The sequence below is a fragment of the Pan troglodytes genome, chromosome 19 (genome assembly GCF_028858775.2).
Source record: "Pan troglodytes isolate AG18354 chromosome 19, NHGRI_mPanTro3-v2.0_pri, whole genome shotgun sequence".
Classification (NCBI taxonomy): domain Eukaryota; kingdom Metazoa; phylum Chordata; class Mammalia; order Primates; family Hominidae; genus Pan; species Pan troglodytes.
In genome coordinates, this window is record NC_072417.2 from 16,244,011 (window position 1) to 16,246,293 (window position 2,283).

Consider the following 2,283-nt stretch of genomic DNA (forward strand, 5'->3'; position numbering starts at 1 on the left):
CTTAGCCATAAAAAGGAATGAATTAATGGCATTCACAGCAACCTGGATGGAACTGGAGACTATTATTTTAAGTGAAGTAATTCAGGAATGGAAAACCAAACATTGTATGTTCTCACTTATATGTGGGAGCTAAGCTATGAGGACACAAAGGCATAAGAATGATACATTGGACTTTGGGGACTCAGGGGAAAGGGTCGGGGGTGGTGAGGGATAAAAGACTACACATTGGGTACAGTGTACACTGCTTGGGTGATGGATGCACCAAAATCTCAGAAATCACCACTAAAGAGCTTATTAATGTAACCAAACACCACCGGTTCCCCCCCTCAAAACCTATTGAAATAAAAAATTAAAAGTAAAAAAAACATGTTTGAACCTAGTTATAATGATTTAAAATTCATGGGCCAAAACCACAATTACTTTTGCACCAACCTAGTGCAACTCCACCCAGTGAGAGCAGAATATACATTCTCTTCAAACACACCATGAGGTCTTCCTGCAACCTTCCCTGATCCAACATGGCTTCATGGCTGTGCAGCATCTCTGCAGTGTCACAGTGGCTACTGGAAGGCCCAGGCCTGTGCTGGGGATGTTGCAGCTGCGGCTGTGCTGCATTTCTATCCCAAGGACAATGAAGGCTACTGGTTCTGCTCCCTCTTTGTTCACAAAGTGGATCCCTGGAAGGATGCCCACTCTGCCCTGCTGTCCAAGAAGGAGACCAGCAACCTCTACAAGATCCAGTTTCACAGTGAGAAGCCTGAGTGCCCGGATGCCTATAGTAGGCACTGATGGTGGCAGCACTGTCCATACTGCACTAGGATGAGGACTACCCTGCTCCCTCATGGGCAACTGGAACACCTGCTGTAGGGAGCAGGACCAGGCACTGCACCTGTGGAGGTTCTCAGGTGGCTACTCAGCCCTCACGGACTGCATGACAAGGAGTACCTGGAGGTCCGGAAGGAGTGCAGCTGGATGCTGTTGTCCAGGAGACACCAATTGCTCCTTGAGTTCAGCTTCTGGAATGAGCCATAGCCCAGCGTGGACCCCAACATCTTATGAGCTGAGGACATGCAAGCTTAAGCCAGGAACCATGATGGAGTAGGGGAACAATTGGGGTCCTGCCAGCAGGTACCAGCAGCAAGTCCCAGCAGGAGAACCAGGAGGCGATGGTGGCTTCTCCCAAATAGGAGAGCTCCACCTTGTGCATCATCTCTGGTCCTATAAAGACCCACAGTCTTGGGAGGAGACCCGAAGTGCTGCCTGCGGGAAGGCGGCTTGGGATGCAATGTCTATTATACAGTTCTCCTCGGGCAACACGGGGAGTCTTGGATCCTCTTGAGGTCTTCAAGAGGACCTCACCTCTCCAGTCATGCTCCCAACACTTCTACCTTCTTCCCTTTCTCCCTCAGGGCAACCCCGGACAGAGGAGCACCCCAGTCCTACTGTCATGGTTTTCTCTTGGCTCTGGGAGGACTCTGAGGGTCCATGCTTAGCTCAGACAATGGGGAACTGAAGGATGACAAATTCTGAGGACTTAGAGCTCAGCTCAGCTCCTTCCTGCCTTCCCCTCCTCCCTCCTTCCCCCTGCTGGAAGTAGTTCCTAATTTCTCTGAATGAAACATAACCATCTTCTAGGTCTGCTTACATCTTTTCCTAAGATTTCTCAGTCCCCAGCTATCACCACAGAAATCCTCGGTTTAGCTTAATTGCACAAAAGGAAGTATGTCCAGTGGTTAGAGGTGGGATGGGAGGGAAGGAGGTCAGGTCAGGCCAAGCCAGGTCCTCAGGAATTCCCTGATCTCCACTGAGCCACTGCCACCCACTTGCTGTTTAGTCTAAACCAAGTCCCTCCTGATGGGGAAAATCCTGGAACTGCTAAAAAAACCCCTCAAATAAGCAAGGTCGGGAGGATGTTCAGACATTCCATCCAAAAAGACAGGGAAAAAGGATGGGACCCAGGAAGGATTTAGGGGCAGGAGATAGACATGTAACAGAATCCAGAAGGTACAACTTAGAATTCAGAACTTGAGTTTGAACGGCAGAATTTGGAATTTGGAATACAGAATTGGAAGATAGAACAGAGGTGACAGGCTGGGCGCGGTGGCTCATGCCTGTAATCTCAGCACTTTGGGAGGCTGAGGTGGGCAGATCATGAGGTCAGAAGTTCAAGACAAGCCTGGCCAACATAGTGAAACACTGGCTTTACTAAAAATACAAAAATTAGCCTGGCATGGTGGCATGTGCCTGTAGTCCCAGCTACTCAGGAGGCTGAGCCAGGAGAAT

The 2,283-nt window shown here is 49.4% G+C and overlaps 1 pseudogene; it reads left to right on the forward strand.

Annotated features, from left to right (window-relative positions):
• Positions 1-518: 518 nt before the first annotated feature.
• LOC107969023 (protein NipSnap homolog 1-like) lies at positions 519-1,479 on the forward strand (annotated as a pseudogene).
• The last annotated feature ends 804 nt before the right edge of the window (positions 1,480-2,283 follow it).